Source organism: Caretta caretta, chromosome 20, assembly GCF_965140235.1.
Source record: "Caretta caretta isolate rCarCar2 chromosome 20, rCarCar1.hap1, whole genome shotgun sequence".
Lineage (NCBI taxonomy): Eukaryota > Metazoa > Chordata > Testudines > Cheloniidae > Caretta > Caretta caretta.
This window is the reverse complement of record NC_134225.1, coordinates 13,284,429-13,307,570: the sequence shown is the minus strand read 5'-3', so window position 1 is coordinate 13,307,570 and position 23,142 is coordinate 13,284,429. Positions and strand designations below refer to the sequence as shown.

Here is a 23,142-nt window from a genome sequence, read left to right as displayed (position 1 = left end):
AGCGGGGGCTGAGTGAAATAGCAATGAAGAGGATAGGAAACAAAATGGCATCTGTCCCAGGCCAACTCAGAGCAGAGCCCCACAGGGAGCATTCAGGAATTACTTGGTAAAGAGTGGGAGGGACAGAGTCCTCACCTGTCTCTCAGGGGCTTCCATATAATCTGTTGTCTGTATGAATTCAGAAGTGTATGAATTTGTGATTTCACACGGACCAGGTCCTCACAAGCTGCTAAGGACGTTCCTAGCGCCTTATACAGGAAGCTCTGAAAGAAAGAGACCAGCACTGAGATATCAGTAACACAACGTGCCTCTCAGTACAGACTCAGCTCGGCAACATTCAGGAAGGAAGAACTGAGCCAAGTCCAAGCACCATGTTGCAGAAACATCCTATCATCTAGCCCAGCCAGAGAACCAACAATGCAGTACAGACAAGCAGCTTGTCCAAGCAAATATTGGAAGGGTGGGGGGCAAAAGAGCAGCGAATAAGTACAAACAAATTTTACATGCAGAATAGAATATAAAGTAATGAAGCCTTGAGAGAAGCCTTATGCAGCCCTCCAGCCAGAATTTCAAGGGAAAGTAACTAGAAACTAAGCCTTACCAGAGGACAAACCATCTCTTTGGAGGGGCTGGCATAGCTGGCCATCTGCCGGCTCAACTCAAGGCTTCTCTGGCTGCTCTAGGTGTGAGTTCCACCTATTCAAATTATGAGCGGATACTTGGTAATGGTGTTTATGATGGTCCGCCATTTTGTGTTTGTAAAAGGACAAGTCATCCGCCATGTTGGACAGCCTTCTCGTTCCCTTCAGGAACGAAGAGGCGGGAAATCTAGTGGCCCGTTGCTAGGCAATGGGGGATGGGGAGAGAGGCTGAGAGGAGGTTGCTGCTTGCTTCAGACCTTGGGAAGCAGTCAGACCCCGTTATCCGCCTAGACAAGGGCTCACCTCCAAAGGGAAAAGGTCTGGTTTATTGTTGGGGTATGTCTGTAATTTTAAGGGAAGCATACCTACCTTCACGGGGTTTTACCTCGAGTGATTAGGGCTCACACTCGCAGACAGGACGTCGCAAAGGGGGTCAGGGTGGGAAGCTAGTTAGGCCTCTCACCTGATGCATCGTCGTCCATCCCCACCCTCCGCTGTGGCAGCGGTTCCAGTGGTGATCATGGTCCGGGAGGTCGGTGTTCTTGGTCTCAACAGCAGCTTCTGGACAGGGTCTACAGAGACCAGTTATCACTCATCCCATCGTAATTCCTGTGTGAAAGAGTGTGTGGTTGAATCTGTTCAGTATTAATTGTTTCCCCCCCATTCCCTTGCTTCATCCCATTCCAATTCCCCCTAGTTAATAAAAGATCCGTTGTTTCAGTGGTGGTTTCTGTAATCATTTTTTATATAAGCTCTGATAGATGGGCTACACTGAGGGAATCTTGGGAGACTTCTGTTGGCTCCCTGCAGTTTTCTGAAAATAGGGTCCTGAAATAAACAAAAACTAACAGAACTAACACAGCCATGGTCGTCTATCATCTCCAGAGATGTGCTTAGGAACTGCGTGTAAAACCAGAGTTAAAGCAGATGGCTAATTGCAAGAATTTTGGGGTTGTTGTGGGGTTTGTTTGGGTTTTTGTTTGTTTGTTTTGCTTCTTTGTTCTCTGTTCTAAACTTTCCAATATTCAGGTGTCATGGGAAGATTTCCCTCTTGAGAACTATAAATATCGACAACCCAGACTTCCTCTGCCTGTTCTTCTTGAACCTTTGCCTGAGGATTCCTCTCAGTCCCCAAACCCAGATGGACAGTGAGTTAGAGAATGAGATGGAGCCAAGACATCTGACCATTGAGGAGTGATTTTAGAGTGGATGGAAGATGGGTCTAGTCAACTTTGAACAAAGGGCCCTGGACTACAAAGGACCAGGCATTCTCTGAAGTGCTATGGACCCTTTATGACACCTCCCGAGGGTACCCAGGGTTGTGAGGGACCTCACCACCACCTGCCCTTACCATGAGGAAGCCTTCTCTGTGTCTGCCAAGTGTCAGCTCCTGACTCTGCCAGTCACAGGAAACACAAGCACACTCTTCTCACCCCATCCAGGCTCCACTGTCCTTCTACAGATAAGCAATCGGTACCCTCCAACCGCCCAGCCCTCTGTGCATCCCCAGAATGTCCAGCCCCTGTTCCACTGGACACTCACAGAATTCAGAGGTTTGCTAGACACCACCTTACCAGTTTCACCTCAGCATCACCGCTCCATTTCACACACTTAGATACGTTGATAGTGAAAACAAGTAGAGTTTAATTCACAAAGATCAGAGATTTGAGAAGCAGCAAGAAAAAATAATGTACACAAATGGTTACATAAAAATAAAATCCTAACACACTTCTAGAGCTTCAACTTAAATAACCAAACATTCCCCTGTCTCACAAAGGATGGCTCCCCCAAATCTCTCTCTCCCAGCATGAAACACCCAGACTACATGTGATCCTCCATTCATAAGACAAGCCAGCTAGCAGTTCACCCAATAGGAGAAGGATACCTGGTGCAGGATACCTCTGGACCTCCAGATTCAGTTCCAAGCATCCATTCTCTTCACTTCTAAACACGGTACCCCCTATTGTTTGTTTGTTTTTCGTGTATTGAATCTCCTCTGGAGACTTTGCAATCACTTGATTAGAATTTTGCTCTATTGATTAGCATCCACTGTGAATAATTACTCAGTCTACATACAGCCATTCAGGCATCTCCTGCCTGAAAGAAACTTCTTTATCACCTTTCTGGTGACCAGCCCCAATTCACAGACCTTCAAAGCATCAATTTCAGTAGACAACCATAATGCTTTAGATATTATCCATCCAGTCACTGTACAATGATTATGAGGAGCAGTGTGGCACAGGCATCCAGTAAAGGCTTTACATGACACCTTTTGATTACATACACCTCCTTTCCATAGTGCTTTCATTCTGAGCATCTCAAAATGCTTCACAAACATGAATGAATTTTGCCTCACAGCACCTCTGTGAGGTTGGCATTAATTACTCCTTCATTTCACAAGTGGGGAAGCTGAGAGAGAAAGATCAAGTGATTTCCCCAAGGTCACATCAGAATTTTCATGGCGAGCTGGGAACAGAACCCACATTTCCTAGCTCCCTCCCATGGCCGTGTTGTAATCACAAGACCATCCCTCATTCATTTTAGCCTCCTGATTGCAGATGAGAGAACTGGAGCAGACTGAACCTGTTCATTTCATAGTGCCTGGAGAGAAGAAATGAAAGAGTTTCTCTTATAAACCTCGTCCACTGTAGTCGAGGCAAGCAGCTACTTCTCCTTCCCGCTGCTTTTTCTCAGCCAGTTCCCTCAGGCATCTGCAAAGAGGCTTCAAAGTACCCGTGTACTGAGCTGGCACCACATACTCCAGCAGCCTTGGCCATAACACCTGCAGAGAAGAGCGAGACTGCTCAGTACGGAGCTATTTCCGTTCCCCCACCTCCAGTATCCTGCTGTCTGAATCCCTCCCTGTCAAGTAGCTTCTCCTTTAAAAAAAAACTTGACTGAAGCCTAGCTCATTCCCTGCTCTGACTCACCTCCCGAAGGGCAACACTCCTAACCCACAGCCCGTGCACAGCAGAGCCTACAGCCCATTGGAGCCAGCCTGCCTACACCTGGGGTCAGAGATCACTTATGTCAAACTCAGGGAGGGTGATGGTGAATCTGAGCAGGGCTGTGCTGCTCCTAATGGCTCTGGCTCTCTCCTGGGACACCCTGGACACTAACCAGAAGTTGACATGCTGTGGGGGAAGGAGGCAGGTGAGGATCAATGAACAGGTGCACGTTCTGTGCAAATGAGCTCCTTCCCATCCCCAGGGGGCTGAGAGATTGTGCACCCGGGGCGGGGGGGGGGGAGGGGGGGTTGAGAATATCTAAGTCATTGATCATAGAGCTTTAGAAGGGGATTCTTGCCCCCAGGACAATGCTTGTATTCTGCAGGTCACAAATTGTCATTGTCTCTCTAGATTGGGAGATGTTCGGTTTCGGGGCTGGTCCCATCCTCCTTGAACTCTTGATTCCTGAACAGCTCACCAGGAAGGAGACAGATCCCTTACCGGCTCTAAACTCTTTGGTGGGCTGAAGGAAGTGACTGTGAGCACAATCCCCCCAGGAATCTCAGGCCCTGTCGGAGAGAAGGACTGATTCCCTGCAGCCTTCCTGTTTCTCTAGGAAGGAGCCTGTGCCTCTTCTGAGGACCATATCCTGGATCTCACTTCAAGGAGGAAGGGCCTGACACTTCATTGCACCAACTGCCCGGACCCAGGACAGCCCACTGGGGGCCCAGCTAGGAGGACAGACTGGAAAAATGGATCTTCCAGTCTCTCCTTACCATTCCTCCTAAAAGTTCAGTTAAAATTGCCCCCTGCTTCTCCACATGGGGCTCAACTCCAAGATGTAGTGGAGCCTGTCTGTGTCTGGGGACCCTGCCAGCAGGTACCCCAGCATGGCACCCACGAGCTCTGGCAATACTTTGTGCAGAGCCTGCAAAGCAAGGGAGAGCCATGGGTCAGAGTTAGGGAAACTGGGGCTACACCTGCCACAGGTGTTATGCAGACAAAACTACACAGGATTGTTTCAGGGGCAAGACAAGATGTCACGTTTATTATAACACAATTTTGTTTATGACCAATAACTAATACCTATGTACACACACACCCACGCACACACACAAAATGTTCTGCAGCTGCTAGATAGTTACCAGTCCTGAATGTAGCTTGAGTTTGTGACTTGGGTTTGTAGCTTGTGGCGGCTAACTGGCCAGGAAAGCCGGGCACGAGGAAGAGCTGGGTCTCTGTTGGGCATGCACCAATGCCCTTCCTTGTTGGCAGCAGAATGTTACCCTCTAAAGTCTTCCATCTCACCTATCCTTTTTGTCGGCTTTAGTTTGAATCCAGAGTCTATAGGTGTTGTAGCTAGAAACCAGGGCTACCCCTGCCGCAGGATGGGAAGAGGGGTCTCTGGGAAGCACTGGTGAGACCCCCAGACACATATCCTGGCCGCTCTCATTCACATCCCACTGCAGGCAATTAGCAAGGGTTCATGATAGGATGCCAGCTGGCTCTTTGATCCATGACCTAAGCAGGCCTCTGCGGAGGGCCTCGCAGGAGTGCCAGCTTCCATCCAAGCTGCTGTGGATGGAAGCTGGGCGGGACACAGCATGTGCAAGGAAGGAAGGAATCCCCCAGGGAGGGGTAACATGATCCCCCTGGAGGAAAGGATCCAACTCTGCAACTTGTTCCATCTCTGCCCACCCCACCCATATCTCTGGAGCTCTAGTGAATCAAGGGAGTAGGGCCCAGACACCACTCCTGCTCCTTGGAGTTGGGTGGTGTCCTTCTCCGTGCCCAGGGTGAAGACGGCATGCAGGGCAGCTCACAGGAGGTGGGTCTCCAGCTTTAGGGCAGGATTCATTGTGCTGGCAAGGGAAAGGGGCCTGTATTAGACTGTGCAATGTGGAGGTGGGATTGGCACCAAAATCAACATAAAACTGCAGGGAAATAGGCACAGGTTGGAGAGAATGGAAACTGAGGCACCAAGTCAGGGAATGAAGAGGCCAAGGCCTCACAGACCGATAGTGGCAGGGCAGGAATAGCGCCTGTTCCCTGGCCCTGCTGCCCCTCCTTATCTGACCCCAAGAGTAAGCCTCTCACCAAGGCTCCTGTAACATTACTGAAGCAAAAAGAACAGCCCAGCCAGGAGAGAGTAAATTTTCCGGGCCACCTCTGCCAGAGGAGCCACCCTTGGGAGGTGACTGGGGACAGAGAGGAGCAGGGACTCCCAGCCCTGGCCCGGAGCAGCAATGGGGTTAGGGGAGCCGGGGGGGGGGGAAGTGTCTCGCTACCTGAGGTTGCCCACAGTGATCAGGGAGTTGGCAAGGATGGCACCAGGTGGAGAGTCATCAGGCAGCTCCTCAATGAGCTCCTGTGTGAGATCCAAAGGAGACAAAAGAGCGTGAGAGATTCAGGCCCCATGGACACTTCCTATATCTTACAGTCAGCACCAACAATAGCTCTGAGCAGATTCAAAGATGCCACACAAACAGCCTGATTCTAAATCTTCAGCTGTGAGTGCAGAAATGCTATCAGTTGATCAGGAGAAGAACGGGCTGCAAGGGAAGAAATCACATCCTCAGGCGAGGACTCCTGCTGGGAATCAGGGCTAGATTCCTGGAGCCCGTGAATCCCACACAAGAGGCCACAGAGCCGTCCTGCCCGGCTCCGCTCCTGGGCTGGGTCCCGCCCGTCCAGCTGCATCCTGGGCCAGCTCCATTTGGGCCTGGCACCTGCTCCAGTAGGTAGCAAAGGAAACTCGGAAGGCTGGGCACTTCAGCTCCCAGCCAGGCCAGGAGGTGGCTTCCCCGCCAGCGGGGACAGAGGGACTGCTCTGCTCCTGGGGAAGATGGCGGCTGCTTCCCTCAGGCTCTGGCGCCACCTGCAGAGCTTGGCTATCCTGGAACCGAGCAGAGAGCAGGCGTGAGTCTGGGTTCAAGTCCCTCCCCATCCCTGCCCCAGCCAGAGCAGCTCCTCCTCCCCAACAGGTGTGCAGGAAGTGCAAGCTACACACCGACAGGAGCTCAGTGCATGATCTGCTCCCAATGTTCCCTCTTGTCATCCCTGGGGCTGCAATACCCCAGGAGTCTACTCCTTTGAGAGCAGTGAGGTCAGTCACAAAGACCATTAGTCACTTTGGAGAGGCAGCCCCCTCCTCCCATCCCAGGCCACACTCCCACCCAGGCAAGAGAAGGTACATAGCTGCTGACTCCGTGGGTGCTCCGGGGCTGGAGCACCCACAGAAAAAAAGGGGGTGCTCAGCACCCCCTTTGATGACCAGCTGTTGGCCGCTAGGGATCAACTGTTTTGCAGGTGCCTCAGCAGATGAGCTGTTTCACATGGGTAGCCTGCTGTTTGGTGGGCAGGCTCAGATCAATGGTTTTGTGTCTCCCTGCTCCAGCAGGGGCTGAGGGAGTCTCAAAAAAAAAAAAAAAAAAAAAAAAAAGCCTTAGGGTTGGCGTGGGCAGGAGTGCTGGGCTATCAGCAGCAGCACAGCCAGCCCCTGCTCACCTAGGGCCACCCCACACCTTTTGGGCTGATGGCCATGGCATCCACCTGAATGGTTGCGCCCTCCCAGCCAGGCTCAACTCTGGCTACAACAGGCAACAGGTGACCCAAGGAAGCCCAGTTAGGCTAGGGCTGGGGTTGGGTGCAGTGGTGGATTCAGGGGAGGAGAAGCCCTGGAGTCTGGCAGGAACCACACTGGGTGCAGGGGGAGGAGAAGCCCCGGAGCCCGGCAGGAGCCACGCTGGGTGCAGGGGGAGGAGAAGCCCCAGAGCCCGGCAGGAGCCACGCTGGGTGCAGGAGGAGGAGAAGCCCCAGAGCCCGGCTGGAGCCACGCTGGGTGCAGGGGGAGGAGAAGCCCCGGAGCCCGGCAGGAGCCACGCTGGGTGCAGGGGGAGGAGAAGCCCCGGAGCCTGTCAGGAGCCATGCTGGGTGCAGGGGGAGGAGAAGCCCCGGAGCCCGGCAGGAGCCACGCTGGGTGCAGGGGGAGGAGAAGCCCTGGGGCCCGGCAGGAGCCACGCTGGGTGCAGGGGGAGGAGAAGCCCTGGGGCCCGGCAGGAGGTGTGGGGCTGAAGCCCCCAGCTCGGCAGCCCCAGCCACCCTAGTGGCTGAAGCCCTGACCCCACTCTGTGGGTCTCCCGTCCCCCCTGTGGAGCTGGCTCTCTCTCAGGATGTGGAGAAATTCAGCCCAAATCTACCCACCTTGGTATCTCCATTCTCCCCCCCACCATCACCACACAACCATGAGTGGATTTAGCCTGGGAAGCAGGGTCAGCATTAGCCCCATTGGCAGGTGGGATCTAGGGTACGCAGTGGTGAAGTGACTTTCCCAAGGCTAAGCAGGGAGTCTGTGGCAAAGCAGAGAATCAAACACAGAACACCTGAGCCTGAGGCCTGTGCCTTAACCACTAGGCAACCCTTCCCACCCAAGGAGGGGGAACCTCCTCTGCCACTTTGAGTGTGTGGGTGGGAGCAGGCACTAGACAGACGCCAGGAGGTGGTGAGCAGAGAGAGATGGGAAAAGGGACATGGGTGGGAAGCAAGAAGGGGGAAACATCAGGAAGAGGAGCAAGGACTTAGAGAAGAAAGAAGTGAAAGGGATAGGGGCAGGGAGAGCGATAGTCACTTAGCCCTTCTGTACATCAGTTCCCTGCCACTAACATTAACACTTTAGAAAATCAAAATGACGTGCGGCCTATGCCCGGTGTGGAGCACTATGGTGTAGAAAGCATGATGCCTAGGGAAAAAGCAGAGTTTCTCAACTGGTAGCAGGCCCACAGGGAGAAGACGTTTGACTCGCAGAAAGAGCTCACGTATTACTGTCAGCAGGATGTCAAAATTTTGAGACAGCCTTGTATCCTATACAGAAAAGAGATTATGAAAATGATGGAGAAGGGAGATCTAGTAGAGAGAGAACCTGATAAATTCACTGAGATAAAACGGTGTATAGATCCATTCTGGTACATAACACTGGCATCTGTCTGCATGGCTATGTACAGGTTTATGTTTTTGGAGCCTAACTCGGTAGCTCTTCTCCCTCCAGACAATGATCACAGGCAGAAAAAGATATTTGACCCCATCTATTCAGTGGCTGTTGTATACCTCTCACAAAGAAACTATACAAATACGGCATGCTTTACAGGGTGGGGAACTACAGGTAGGCCCCTACTCTTTAGACGGTTATGCCAGTGTTGACAGGGTACACACAGCCTTAGAGTTTAACGGGTGTTCTTTTCCACGGTTGTGCCACCTGTCATTGTGAAAAAGCACAAAACCCTATGACGGGGACAACTTTTGGGTTTCTTTATTACAAGACGCAGCTCAAGACCGACTATCTGAAACAACTTGGTTTTGTGGTGAGGAGTCTTTGGGAGCCCGAGTGGGAAGTGATGAAAGAAAGAGACAGGGAGCTTGCAGGTTTTTTAAACTGAGCCCAGTTGCCCTAGCCACTCGAGCCTAGGGATGCTCTTGTTGCCGGCACCCAGTGCCGAGAGGCAAAACAACAGCAGGGGGTCGTTATCCCGGTGTGTTTCACGCAATAATCACAACGGGGTGGAGAAGGAGAAAAGTTTATTTGCAGCTGCAAACAAGGTACAGGGAGAATAGAATCTCAAATCCATTACACACACTTTTATATTCCTTAATGCTACTGCACTGCACATCAGCCAATTAAAACTTTGCACAAATACTCTGCCTTCCTTATATGGGTTACAACAATGTTTATTTCCTGCAACCTCTAACAAGCATTCCTAGGAACTTAAACAACCAGCACGTTCTGTCTGGCCTTGTAGTTGTTTCTCTCCTATTATCTTTAACTTGGCGTCAGCAAACCTTACACTATAAGGCATTATCTGTGGCTGCAACATTGTTTTAAGAGCAAAATCATAGAATCATAGAATATCAGGGTTGGAAGGAACCCCTGAAGGTCATCTAGTCCAACCCCCTGCTCGAAGCAGGACCAATTCCCAGTTAAATCATCCCAGCCAGGGCTTTGTCAAGCCTGACCTTAAAAACCTCTAAGGAAGGAGATTCTACCACCTCCCTAGGTAACGCATTCCAGTGTTTCACCACCCTCTTAGTGAAAAAGTTTTTCCTAATATCCAATCTAAACCTCCCCCACTGCAACTTGAGACCATTACTCCTCGTTCTGTCATCTGCTACCATTGAGAATAGTCTAGAGCCATCCTCTTTGGAACCCCCTTTCAGGTAGTTGAAAGCAGCTATCAAATCCCCCCTCATTCTTCTCTTCTGCAGGCTAAACAATCCCAGCTCCCTCAGCCTCTCCTCATAAGTCATGTGTTCTAGACCCCTAATCATTTTTGTTGCCCTTCGCTGGACTCTCTCCAATTTATCCACATCCTTCTTGTAGTGTGGGGCCCAAAACTGGACACAGTACTCCAGATGAGGCCTCACCAATGTCGAATAGAGGGGAACAATCACGTCCCTCGATCTGCTCGCTATGCCCCTACTTATACATCCCAAAATGCCATTGGCCTTCTTGGCAACAGGGGCACACTGCTGACTCATATCCAGCTTCTCGTCCACTCTCACCCCTAGGTCCTTTTCCGCAGAACTGCTGCCTAGCCATTCGGTCCCTAGTCTGTAGCGGTGCATTGGATTCTTCCATCCTAAGTGCAGGACCCTGCACTTATCCTTATTGAACCTCATCAGATTTCTTTTGGCCCAATCCTCCAATTTGTCTAGGTCCTTCTGTATCCTATCCCTCCCCTCCAGCGTATCTACCACTCCTCCCAGTTTAGTATCATCCGCAAATTTGCTGAGAGTGCAATCCACACCATCCTCCAGATCATTTATGAAGATATTGAACAAAACCGGCCCCAGGACCGACCCTTGGGGCACTCCACTTGATACCGGCTGCCATCTAGACATGGAGCCATTGATCACTACCCGTTGAGCCCGACAATCTAGCCAGCTTTCTACCCACCTTATAGTGCATTCATCCAGCCCATACTTCCTTAACTTGCTGACAAGAATACTGTGGGAGACCGTGTCAAAAGCTTTGCTAAAGTCAAGAAACAATACATCCACTGCTTTCCCTTCATCCACAGAACCAGTAATCTCATCATAGAAGGCAATTAGATTAGTCAGGCATGACCTTCCCTTGGTGAATCCATGCTGGCTGTTCCTGATCACTTTCCTCTCATGCAAGTGCATCAGGATTGATTCTTTGAGGACCTGCTCCATGATTTTTCCAGGGACTGAGGTGAGGCTGACTGGCCTGTAGTTCCCCGGATCCTCCTTCTTCCCTTTTTTAAAGATGGGCACTACATTAGCCTTTTTCCAGTCATCCGGGACTTCCCCAGTTCGCCACGAGTTTTCAAAGATAATGGCCAATGGCTCTGCAATCACAGCCGCCAATTCCTTCAGGACTCTCGGATGCAACTCATCCGGCCCCATGGACTTGTGCACGTCCAGCTTTTCTAAATAGTCCCTAACCACCTCTATCTCCACAGAGGGCTGGCCATCTCTTCCCCATTTTGTGATGCCCAGCGCAGCAGTCTGGGAGCTGACCTTGTTCGTGAAGACAGAGGCAAAAAAAGCATTGAGTACATTAGCTTTTTCCACATCCTCTGTCACTAGGTTGCCTCCCTCATTCAGTAAGGGGCCCACCTTGGATCTGAGAACAATGAAAAAGCATTCAGTTTTCTTACAAGAAGACTTTTAATAAAAATAGAAGTAAATAGAAATAAAGAAATCCCCCCTGTAAAATCAGGATGGTAGATACCTTACAAGGTAATTAGATTCAAAACATAGAGAACCCCTCTAGGCAAAACCTTAAGTTACAAAAAAGATACACAGACAGAATTAGTTATTCTATTCAGCACAGTTCTTTTCTCAGCCATTTAAAGAAATCATAATCTAACACGTACCTAGCTAGATTACTTACTAAGACTCCATTCCTGGTCTATCCCCGGCAAAGACAGAATATAGACAGACACACAGACCCTTTGTTTCTCTCCCTCCTCCCAGCTTTTGAAAGTATCTTGTCTCCTCATTGGTCATTTTGGTCAGGTGCCAGCGAGGTTACCTTTAGCTTCTTAACCCTTTACAGGTGAGAGGAGCTTTCCCCTGGCCAGGAGGGATTTCAAAGGGGTTTACCCTTCCCTTTATATTTATGACAAGGGGGCATGGCGAAGGTATGAGAGGTGGGACTGGAGCATGATGCGCTCTTGAAATCTTGGCCAGCAGCATCTTGGGAGTAGCTAGCTGGCACAGAAAGTTAGAACTTGGTCCCTGGCAGTTTAAGAGATTGGCTGGGTCAGTAGAAATGTGGCTTGAACCTACCTGTGATCTTCTATTTCCCCAGAACATGAAGCAGAGCTCTGGAAAATCTGGGGGTCTAGCTCTATGAGTTGTTGACCTAACACATGCCTGTGTGGTTTGAAACATTAGCAAGAAAGTGAAGTTAAATGAGATGGAAAGTTTGAGGACCATGTTTTTATCTTTGCTCAAATTATGGTAGTTTGAAGTTGAGTTGATTACTTGGTTCCATCAATTGTCAGCTAAAACCTTTATGTGTACTTTGCCAGAGCCTGGAGACTTTTCTCCCATTTGATGGGTCTTGTGGTGTGCTGGGTCATGTATATGGACCTGGAGAAGAAATCGGAGGTGACATTCATTTGGATGAAGAGGAATTTTGGATAATGGATTATGTCTGGAAAGGCAGGTGTTTTGTTTAACTGATCAGCTCTCCCCCAAAGTGCAGTGAAGCAACAAGCATTAGCTTCAGACTCTTATGGCAACTTTATATACAGTGAATTTCATTGCTTATGTCCCTCTTGCTGACACCACCATGGAAATAGGTAACACATGAATACAAGCCAAGTTTGATTAAAAAAAAGATTGCCTCACGTTAGGCTATTGAGTTCACATCTAGGTCCCCAAATAAATGGCTTGATTTGTATTAGCACTGAGTGCTCAGAAATTCCCAATAGGTACTCATTTTTAAAAACAATATTGGGCAAAGTCCACTGGGAATGTGAAGCAGTTTTGCTATATAGAAAGAGTAGCATGCTCCAGAAAACAGGCGGCTTTGAATGATCTTTGCACTATGACCATTATTGGAGCATGACTTCAGTCTAAGTCTAACTTTTCTATCCTATTTCAATGATCCTTAGATAGTGTTCCAGCTGTGCGGGTGTTGTATTTCCACTACCCCACCTCCCAGGCATCTGGGAGATCCTAGGGCTTAATTAGCAGTATTGTAAAGTTCAAGCTGATGTTTTGGGGAAAAACCCCCAGAGCTGGTGCTGCTGGGCAAAGTAATGTAAAACCTGCCATTGCTCATTTCTCTCTCTCTTCCTCTCTCTTTTTGCAGGAGGAATCATTTTCATTCACCTCTAAATGTCACAGAGTTGAGAAACTTTGACCCAGCTGTTAAACTTATCGGCCCACCCCAACCATTTCACCAGCAGCTGCTTTTTTCTCCCTTTTCCTTTCTCCGCTAGAACTTTTTCAATTCTGTCTCATTTGGGGCTTAAACAAAGTCCTAAGTTCTCACAGTGAAGGGCTCCACTCTTTTCTCTCAGTGTTTCCATGATTTCTAAAACATGCATTCTTGGAACAAAATGGCCTCTTCCATGTGGTGCTGGGACTTCTGGGGGTGATGCTGCATTTAAATGTGTAGAGGACGAAAGGGGGAGATCTTAGAGGGGTCACACGACCCTCTTCTGTGGGGGTCATCCCGCCCCGGAACTACCTTCCCCCGATTGGTCAAATCCACTCTTGGGAAGGTCCTCTGTGGCTGAAACCCATCCTGATTGGTAGAGGGTGATGGGAGGAGTTCTTAGAGGGGTCACATGACTCTCTTCCGGCCTGCTCACTCCACCCCGGAACACCCCCAGATTGGTCAAATCTTCTCTCGGGGTGGTCCTACGGTGGGGGGTGAAACCCATCCTGATTGGTAGAGGGTGGTTGGAGGAGTTCTCACACGACACCCTTTACTTCCAGTCATGTGTCCGTCTTGACCCTGAAAATAGGACCCCTGGGTCAGAGATGTCAGGTTGGAACTGGCCAACACACTGGGTAGAATGTGCATCTAGGGCTGCATTTGGTGAAGAGAACTCCCACTTGCTGCAATGTAGTGGGAATCCACATCAAGTTTCCTTAGGATCATTTTCCTAGCAAACAAAGGAGGAATTGTGGGCTGTGTCAGGTCAGCTAGTCAAGTGGGAAGGAGCTGGTACAGTCCAGAAAGTGAATCAGTCCTGTCTGGGAAATCAGACCCATGTTGATAAACATTGTGGTTGCAGGGTTTTCCCTGGGAGACTATGAGTATTCAGTTAATCTCTTTCCTCCTTAGCCAGCATGAACACAGAGCTATAAATAGAAATGCAAAGGAGTGAAGTGATCTACCTGCTGAATACATGCATTCCAGTGATAGCCCTGGTTAGGGGGAGCTCTTACTGGGGCCAGTGATACCATCTCCTAGGGTATGTGCTGGCTGGAGGGGATTATGGACAAGGACCACTGCCATTGTCCAGACAGGTGCTCAGACACCATGATGATACATGCAGTGTAAACCCCAGACAGACAGATTAAATAGACAGAAATTGCGGCTCACATGCTGCCAACCACTCATTCTTTGCCCTTGCAGAGTGTGTTCCTCAGTTATTAGCATCCTTTCAGCCTAAGGTTGTCTAATGTTTGCCTAGATTAAGAAAGAAATTGAGGTTCCATGCTAATACTAATCTTGTTTCCTAATCTAGACAAACCTAAAACTAGAACAGGTAGAGTTGGCAGATTCCAATAAGTGTATGTCACGGGGTATTGTGGTGATAGCAACGGAGCCTGGGAAAGGCTTCTAAATAACCTAGGCAGACAAGCAGTGTTCAGAATATGCATAAAGAAAAGGAGTACTTGTGGCACCTTAGAGACTAACCAATTTATTAGAGCATAAGCTTTCGTGAGCTACAGCTCACTTCATCAGATGCATATCGTGGAAACTGCAGCAGACTTTATATATACACAGAGAATATGAAACAATACCTCCTCCCACCCCACTGTCCTGCTGGTAATAGCTTATCTAAAGTGATCATCAGGTGGGCCATTTCCAGCACAAATCCAGGTTTTCTCACCCTCCACCCCCCCACACAAAAACATGCCCCTCTGCCATGTACATTGGTCAAACTGGGCAGTCTCTACGTAAAAGAATAAATGGACACAAATCAGATGTCAAGAATTATAACATTCATAAACCAGTCGGAGAACACTTCAATCTCTCTGGTCACGCAATCACAGACATGAAGGTCGCTATCTTAAAACAAAAAAACTTCAAATCCAGACTCCAGCGAGAAACTGCTGAATTGGAATTCATTTGCAAATTGGATACTATTAATTTAGGCTTAAATAGAGACTGGGAGTGGCTAAGTCATTATGCAAGGTAGCCTGTTTCCTCTTGTTTTTTCCTACCCCCCCCCCCAGATGTTCTGGTTTAACTTGGATTTAAACTTGAAGAGTTGTCAGTTTGGATGAGCTATTACCAGCAGGAGAGTGAGTTTGTGTGTGTATGGGGGTGGAGGGGATGTGAGAAAACCTGGATTTGTGCAGGAAATAGCCCAACTTGATTGTCATGCACATTGTGTAAAGAGTTGTCACTTTGGATGGGCTATCACCAGCAGGAGAGTGAATTTGTGTGGGGGGGTGGAGGGTGAGAAAACCTGGATTTGTGCTGGAAATGGCCCACCTGATGATCACTTTAGATAAACTATTACCAGCAGGACAGTGGGGTGGGAGGAGGTATTGTTTCATATTCTCTGTGTATATATAAAGTCTGCTGCAGTTTCCACGATATGCATCTGATGAAGTGAGCTGTAGCTCACGAAAGCTTATGCTCTAATAAATTGGTTAGTCTCTAAGGTGCCACAAGTACTCCTTTTCTTTTTGCGAATACAGACTAACACGGCTGCTACTCTGAAACCTGAGAATATGCATAGAAAGTATACCATTTGTTTTCATCCTCTGAGTACTGTCATGGATCCACAGGGTTTGGTCTGTGCCCTAGCCTGTAAGCAGTCCCTTGGGAGTGACCCCTTCAGTGTGACAGTCCCCAAAGACCCTCACAGTTCCACAAGGGCAGGTCCACAGCCTCCAAGACTCTGAAACTGGGCCTTCAGGCCCCAGCAAACCCTGTCTTATTCCATTGCTCCCTGCAGTGAACACAGCCAGACAGACTCCTGGGAGGTTTGTACTACACCCCTTCAGGGCACAATGCTCTCAGAGAGTATTTGCAGTTACACAGGCAGTCTTTCCGAAACAAGGTAACAATTTATTAGTCACCTGGCCTAAAGAATCTGAAAGTCTTTAGGATAACAAAGAAAAGCAAAGGTTAAGATAGAGTTCAGCCAGACTAACATGGCTGCTACTCTGAGTTCACCTTGGCCAACTCTAGGCCTGGGCTCCCTAGCCCTAAGTTTGTGTGAGTGTCTCTCCAAAGGCCAGCTCTTAACCCCGCCACCTTAGACCTTTCCTCTTCATTCTCTAGCTGGAGCCTTTGTTCTGATTACCTGTAGGGAGGTGGGGGAAATCTCCTTGTTGTTGGTTGCTAGATACCAGGTGAATATCCCATTGTCTTTCCAGATCGTCCATTGATATGGGTCAGTTTCAGCCAATGCTTAACTACCTACTCCACCCCAGACAGATATGTGACACAATGCCTCAAAGGCCCCCTCTGCCTCAAGAGCAGCTTTTTAACCGTTTATGTTCCATGCATAGCAGTGCAAAGCAGAGAGGGAAAATGAGGCATGTGTAAAAATCATAAACATATTACCAAAATTCCCACTTTGTCATATTTACAACCTCAGGGAGGCAAACCGAGAGCCTGTGAGGGGAGAGCTCACACCTCACTGGGCTGATACAGGGGATGGATTCAGTCCTTCTCTTGTTTTTTGCCTTCAGACAGTTCATTGTTTGGCCAATTTAGCCCAGGTGCTTCCTTCTGGAAAAACCTAGAGATATTTTACTTTTCCTTATATTAAGCTTATTTATCACTGTGGGCCAGAAATTGCATGCAATTCCAAGGGATAAGATTACATTCACAGCTCCTCCAAGAACCAAAAATAGTGGGGGCATTTAAGGTGAATCACTCAGGTTGTCAACACCTCCAAAGAGGTGCCACCCCGGGGATGGTTGTATAGACTGGTTTGAACTGGGTTTCCCAGAAACCAACAGACAAAGAAAAATATTTTTATATAAAAAAGCCAGGTTTAAACTGACTCAGGGCTGACTTCTGCCCAAAAGGGGCCTCAACCCTTATGGCAAGTTTGGAAAGACTTTGGCCAATTAGAGCTCCATAAGACTAATTGGTGATTTCTGGTACGTTTAGAGTGTTTAAATCTGTTGATTGTTTTTATTATGGTTTCTCTGTAATGCTTTTATCTTAAAAATAAATGTGCTTGCTTAGAAGGAGCTTTGTGATAACGTGTAACTGCTGGCAGTACACTGTTCCTAGCCCTTGGACAGAAAGCAAAGCACGGGCCATTAGGCAGACTGGCTTGCTGGGAATATCACAGTGTAGGGTAGGAAGCTGTGCAGCCTTAAATCCCCTGGTGAAAAGGAAGTTGGACAAGGGTCCCTGCCAAGAGGCAAGTGACTGCAGGAGAGCTGAAACCTGACTGAGCACTCCTGGAGTGTACCACAAAGGGGGCAGACAGAAACAGGTGCAGTTACCGTGAAACTGTGACAACCATGCACCTGGGGATGGGTTAGATAGGACAATAGAGGTTTTTCCAACTCCTATGATGCTGTGGTTGTGGTGTCTCACTGTTCCATTTATACATCCTTCCTGGGCACAACTGGTCTTCCTGGGGATCCTTTGGCAGGACATATCGAACCCTTAGATTTTGGCTAATGTTGGCTTTTTGTATTCATCCCATTTTGTTGCCCGAGTTTCACTACACAAAAGAACGGTTCATCTGAAAAGCAGTCTTGTTCTTCAGACACAAAATCAAGCTGGTGCAGAACTAGTAATATAAGGCTGAGTTTGCTGCTTTCACAGGCTAGATAGGGTGGGGTGAGCAATTTAGCCACAGGCTCACCACGCAGGCTGCACCTCGGTTGGAAGCTCCTTTCTTCACAGATGAATACCTTGATCTCAGCTCTCTCCGTTGTTTCTTCATCACCTCAGCAGCCCTGTGTGGTCTCTCAAGAACTGCACACCTGACTCTGGGATGCTGAGTGCTATCAGCTGCTTAAACCGCAGCTTGAACCAAGAAAGCCTTTGCTCTCACTCACTCAAGATAGATTTGTATCTAATGAAAAGAAAAATGAACCAGACTGTTCTCAGTCTCTCTTTAAAATTAATGTTTAGCTCAGTAGGCAGGAAGTTATAGGCTTGACTGTGACAGCCAATTCACTAGCCAGACTCAGCATCTAATTGTAACACTAACAGACTCCAGTTGTGAGCGGGCGGGATTGAACCTGGGACCTCTGGAGCTAAATGCATGAGCCTCTACTGCATGAGCTAAAAGCAACATGGCACTTTGCTGAGTCTGTAACAGGCTCATTAATCTCTAAGTCAGGGGTTCTCAAACTGGGGGTTGAGACCTTTCAGGGGGTCGTGAGGTTATTATATGAGGGGTTGTGAGCTGTCAGCCTCCACCCTAAACTCCACTTTCCCTCCAGCATTCATAATGGTGTTAAATATATTAAAAAGTGTTTTAATTTATAAGAGGGGGTCACACTCAGATGCTTGCTATGTGAAAGGGGTCACCAGAACAAAAGTTTGAGAATCACTGCTCTAAGTGGTTTCGGTGCCACTACATGGGACAGAGCACCACACCCAGGAGGTGTGTGGGTTACATGATAGTACTATGATAATACATAATAGTACGTGGCTCTGGCTAGCTAACCTGAATAACCTTCAACGAGCTGCACGAAGTAATATCAGCTCCAGGAGAGTGACCGAATGGCTAGGCAGCAGTTCTGCGGAAAAGGACCTAGGGGTGAGAGTGGACGAGAAGCTGGATATGAGTCAGCAGTGTGCCCTTGTTGCCAAGAAGGCCAATGGCATTTTGGGATGTATAAGTAGGGGCATAGCGAGCAGATCGAGGGACGTGATCGTTCCCCTCTATTCGACATTGGTGAGGCCTCATCTGGAGTACTGTGTCCAGTTTTGGGCCCCACACTACAAGAAGGATGTGGATAAATTGGAGAGAGTCCAGCGAAGGGCAACAAAAATGATTAGGGGACTGGAACACATGAGTTATGAGGAGAGGCTGAGGGAGCTGGGATTGTTTAGCTTGCAGAAGAGAAGAATGAGGGGGGATTTGATAGCTGCTTTCAACTACCTGAAAGGGGGTTCCAAAGAGGATGGCTCTAGACTGTTCTCAATGGTAGCAGATGACAGAACGAGGAGTAATGGTCTCAAGTTGCAGTGGGGGAGGTTTAGATTGGATATTAGGAAAAACTTTTTCACTAAGAGGGTGGTGAAACACTGGAATGCGTTACCTAGGGAGGTGGTAGAATCTCCTTCCTTAGAGGTTTTTAAGGTCAGGCTTGACAAAGCCCTGGCTGGGATGATTTAACTGGGAATTGGTCCTGCTTTGAGCAGGGGGTTGGACTAGATGACCTTCTGGGGTCCCTTCCAACCCTGATATTCTTTGATTCTATGATTCTATGATTCTATGACACTAGCACCATGAAATACTCTTTCCAGGGGTGCTCAGTGACCAGGTGTTAACTGGTCAGCTGGTGCAATGAAGCATGTGTCCTGACAAGCTCAAGAACTTCAATGCAGAGGAGGCTTGGAATTTTTTCAGATCAACTATACAAAAATGATCTGAAATTTGCATACTGAGAAAAGGGAACAAACTAGTAGGGAAAGGCTTCAGACGCATTTGGATGAATAACCACCTCAAAAAGGAGTTGATCGGCAAGGAAAGCTATATTGTGGAGGTTAGAAAATGTTGGAATAAAGTGAGAAAAACTGAAAGTCAAGCTGAATGAGTCCCTGCCAAGGAAATTGAAATTAATAATAAGCGGGTTTTTTAGTTATATAAATAAAAAGAGAATACAGAAGGATGAGGTTGGGCCAGTATGCAGTGTGGATGGGAAGGAGGTTAAACCTAATGTAGATATGGCCCTAAAACTAAATGAATAGTTTGCCTCCGTTTTCAGTAACAATGATAATATGGAACATGTGCATGTAGGCGGTATGGCTGATGGAATGGAAATTACCACAGCTGAGGTGGAAAAAACTTAAAGAGCCTAATGCGCTCAAAATAGGGGGTACCAGATAACTTTTACCTATGAATATTGAAAGAACTGGAGCATAAAATTGTTAGTCCAAGACCAAAATTTTTTAGTAAATCTGTCTTTTTGGAGGAAGTACCATATGTCTGGAGAATAGTTAACATCAAATTGTGACAGAATCCCTGGGGTGCAGCCAGGGACCGTGGGATCACTGTGCCCCCTTAACTCTCTCCAACCTGGGCTGTCTCTCACAATCTCAGTGACCAGCAGCAAACCCCTCCAGGTGCTGTTATCATTCAGCACAATTGCATGTGGAGCCCCACACCCAACTCTCGGTCCTGGGGCCGGTTTTGTTCAATATCTTCATAAATGATCTGGAGGATGGTGCGGATTGCACTCTCAGCAAATTTCCTGATGATACTAAACTGGGAGGAGTGGTAGATACGCTGGAGGGCAGGGATAGGATACAGAGGGACCTAGACAAATTGGAGGATTGGGCCAAAAGAAATCTGATGAGGTTCAATAAGGATAAGTGCAGGGTCCTGCACTTAGGACGGAAGAACCCAATGCACAGCTACAGACTAGGGACCGAATGGCTAGGCAGCAGTTCTGCGGAAAAGGACCTAGGGGTGACAGTGGACGAGAAGCTGGATATGAGTCAGCAGTGTGCCCTTGTTGCCAAGAAGGCCAATGGCATTTTGGAATGTATAAGTAGGGGCATAGCCAGCAGATCGAGGGACGTGATCGTCCCCCTCTATTCGACATTGGTGAGGCCTCATCTGGAGTACTGTGTCCAGATTTGGGCCCCACACTACAAGAAGGATGTGGATAAATTGGAAAGAGTCCAGCGAAGGGCAACAAAAATGATTAGGGGACTGGAACACATGACTTATGAGGAGAGGCTGAGGGAACTGGGATTGTTTAGTCTGCAGAAGAGAAGAAGGAGGGGGGGATTTGATAGCTGCTTTCAACTACCTGAGAGGTGGTTCCAGAGAGGATGGTTCTAGACTATTCTCAGTGGTGGAAGAGGACAGGACAAGGAGTAATGGTCTCAAGTTGCAGTGGGGGAGGTTTAGGTTGGATATTAGGAAAAACTTTTTCACTAGGAGGGTGGTGAAACACTGGAATGCGTTGCCTAGGGAGGTGGTGGAATCTCCTTCCTTAGAAGTTTTTAAGGTCAGGCTTGACAAAGCTCTGGCTGGGATGATTTAGTTGGGGATTGGTCCTGCTTTTGAGCAGGTGGTTGGACTTGATGACCTCCTGAGGTCCCTTCCAACCCTGATATTCTATGATTCTATGATTCTATGGGGGCATTGCTGAGTCTCCAGCCAAGGTTGAGCAATTCCCCTGGTGTGGCCTCATGCAGGTGAGTCGTTGCATTGTAGCTCCCTTGCTGGACAATGGTTGTTGATGGGTTGATTGACACCCCACTCAGGTGTTGGTTACTTTCCTTGCTGTTGCCTCTGGGGAGCTAATATCTGGCTGATTCCCCAATTTACAGCATGTTTTAGCGACAACCATACAACACAATTCTCATAACTTCATATGCATTAATGATACACATAATGGATAGAGAAATGATTTTCAGCAGATCATAACCTCTCCCCTGTTACCTTACAAGGTGTGCTTTATATGTAAGACCATGATTATATAAAAATGAGGAATATGGGGGTTCCAGGATGCTTTCCCAAGGTATAGAATGGCACACATATCTATATGTAAGAAAGGGGGAAAATGTGATTTGGGCATTTACAGACCTTTTAGTGTGACCTCATTAGCATACAAGGTTTTAGAACAAATTGTGAAGGAAAGAATAATTAAATTAATAGAGGTAAATGGTAAAGAGGATGTAATTTAATATGGGTTTGCCAAAGGTAGATCATGCCACACTAACCTGATTTCCTTCTTTGAGAAAATAACTGATTTTTTAGATAAGGGAAGTGCAGTAGAGAGAAGAAGACAACAGGTTGTGCTGAAAGGTGAATTACTAGACTGGTGAAAGGTTACTAGTGGAATTCCTCAAGGATCAGTCTTGGGACCAATCTTATTCAATATTTTGATTTATGACCTTGGCTCAAAAAGCAAGAATGTCCTAATGAAATTTGCTGATGGTACAAGGTTGCGAGGCATCATCAATACGGAAAAGGATCAGAATATTATACAGGAAGATCTGGATGACCTTAAAGACTGGAGTGACAGAAACTAGATGAAATTCAATAATACAAAGTGCAAGGTCATGCACTTAGGGTCTAATAATAAGAATTTCTGCTACCAGCTGGGGGTTCATCAGTTGGAAGTGCTACAGGAGGAGAGAAATCTGGGTGTGTGGGTCGATCATAGGATAACTATGAGTCACCACTTGTGATGCAGCTGTGAAAAAGGCAAATGCGATCCTAGGATGGATCAGGCGAGGCATTTCCAGCAGAGATTGAGAAATATTAATGCCATTGTACAAGGCACTGGTAAAACCTCATTTGGAACACTGTGTACAATGCTGGTGACCCATGTTCAAGAAAGATTAATTTAAACTGGAACAGATACAAGGAACAGATACAAAGATCAGGGAAATGGAGGGCCTGTCTTATGGGAGGAGACTGGAAGAGTTTGGCTTGTTTAGTCTCGCAAAAAAGAAGGCTGAGAGGGGATCTGATGGCTCTCCGTAAATACATTACGGGGATAAACACCAGGGAGAGTGAAGAGCTACTTAAGCTAAAGGACAATCTTGGCACAAGAACAAATGGATATAAACTGGCCATGAATAAATTCAGACTGGAAATTAGAAGAAGGTTTCTAACCATCAGGTAGGTTAGGTTCTGGAACAACCTCCCAATAGGAGTTGTGGGGACAAAAAACTTAACTAGTTTTTAGAGAGAGCTGGATATATTTATGAGTGCAATTGAATGATGGGGTTGCTTGTGATGATAGGGGGAAGGGCTCAACAGCCCTGGAGCTTGCATCTGGTTTATGTCTCATGTTCCTAAAGCTCATGCTTCATGTTTCAGCTGGCCACCAGCAGGGATCAGGAAGGGATTATTTCCCCGCCAGTGTATTCTGGTTTTTGGTTTTTGTTTTTTTTAATCTTCTTCCTCTGAAGCTTCAGGGATGGCCACAGTTGGAGATGGGACATTGGATAGAACAGGTCAGGACTCTGAGTTGGCACTGAACATTCTCTCTCAGGAGCTTGGCTGGCTGGTTCTTGCTCACATGCTCAGGGTCTAAATGATCACCAGTATGGGACTGGGAAGGAATTTTCCCCCAGGTCAGATTGGCGGTGACTTTGGGGCTTTTTCACCTTCCTCTGCAGAGTGTGGATACAGGTCACTTGCAAAGATTAGCTGGGT

The 23,142-nt window shown here is 47.8% G+C and overlaps 2 protein-coding genes across 24 annotated transcripts in view; one reads left to right on the top strand and one right to left on the bottom strand.

Annotated features, from left to right (window-relative positions):
- LOC142069644 (maestro heat-like repeat-containing protein family member 2B) overlaps positions 1–11,717 on the bottom strand; it is a 33,442-nt gene extending 21,725 nt beyond the window's left edge. For 4 of the 23 annotated variants that reach the window (XM_075121521.1, XM_075121522.1, XM_075121500.1 and 1 more), the window contains exons 1-6: positions 11,482–11,633; positions 4,735–6,485; positions 3,279–3,423; positions 1,105–1,250; positions 602–696; positions 136–263 (exon numbers count right to left, since the gene is read on the bottom strand). The gene's annotated coding sequence lies outside the window, so the exon portion shown is untranslated. The other 19 variants (XM_075121507.1, XM_075121501.1, XM_075121516.1 and 16 more) reach the window with 19 other exon arrangements.
- Positions 1–23,142, top strand: part of LOC125628911 (gametocyte-specific factor 1-like) — a 328,021-nt gene that overhangs the window by 174,748 nt on the left and 130,131 nt on the right. The window lies entirely within an intron of this gene.